This window comes from Octodon degus, unplaced genomic scaffold (genome assembly GCF_000260255.1).
Source record: "Octodon degus isolate 3935 unplaced genomic scaffold, OctDeg1.0 scaffold00495, whole genome shotgun sequence".
Lineage (NCBI taxonomy): Eukaryota > Metazoa > Chordata > Mammalia > Rodentia > Octodontidae > Octodon > Octodon degus.
The window spans coordinates 84,143-85,279 of record NW_004525071.1 but is presented as its reverse complement, the minus strand read 5'-3'; positions in this window follow the sequence as shown (position 1 = coordinate 85,279).

Sequence of the window (1,137 nt, the reverse complement as noted above, 5' to 3'; positions counted from 1 at the left end):
TGCACATCCCTACTGTGAAAATCTATAAGCACCACCACTTTCAAAGACGTTTTGGATTTTAGAGCATTTCAGTGTTGAAGGTCTATGGAAATGTTACAACATCTGAAAAACACTGAAATCTGAAACACTTCTGGTCCAAAGCATTTCTCACTAAGGGATACTCAACCTATATCAGTAAATATTTTTATAACAGCTTATTGCTGGAGCCAATATGAAAAAGAAGATTTGTTCACTGTTTAATTTGTTATATAGATAATATAGCTGAACTATAATAAGATATTTCATATCTACCTCTATCCACTCCAAATGGATAAAATGAAGAAATTTTAAAATTCCAAATTTGTAAAAATCTTCAATACACTAAGGGAAAGGAAAAACACACCTTGCTACATAGTGACGATACAATTACTTAGGAATTTGTTATCTTTAAATATATATATTCTGACTTCAACTTACTCACAACTTATTCAACCCTAAGTATAAGCAAATTATGAAACTGAAATTTAGATATACACCCAGTGACTTTTAGAATACGGGGTGCCCTCCGGATGATCAAGCAGGAACATAAAAATGTAGCACAACTGAGCTCCGAGAAGGCACACGTAGCCATTCAGCACTTAGGAAGAGTTCCTACACAGTCTGGGTTTTGTAATACCAAACATAACCAGGTTATGGCTATTGCAATAATACAAAGCTTCCAGTTTAAGTTTTTATGCTGTAGAGACCATATTAAGAGTTGAATTGCCAAAAAGATTAGAAATCCCTATTTTAGAGTCTTCAGTGACATAAAAAGAAAGGCTAAAAAGTCCAGTGCTCCTTTTAATATGCATCTAGGAAAAAGTTAAATATTTTGGTGGTCAGTTAGACAAATCATTCAGAAGTACTTTCGTCAATCATGCACTCTTAGCCTCATAGTTAATGCTAAATGCGGTAACTGGATGCTTACTTGGCTTTTTAGAAAAGTACAAGATTAGTAATGCAAAGATAAATTAAATGACATTATTGTACTTAAAAGGGAAGGATTAGGAAAAAGTACAAAACCAGTCTTTGCTTATGCTACAAAAATTTAGAAAAAGCTTCACCTTGATGCTTTTGTGTTTCTACCACTCAGTGTCCTTTCCTCTACCTACTCATGAG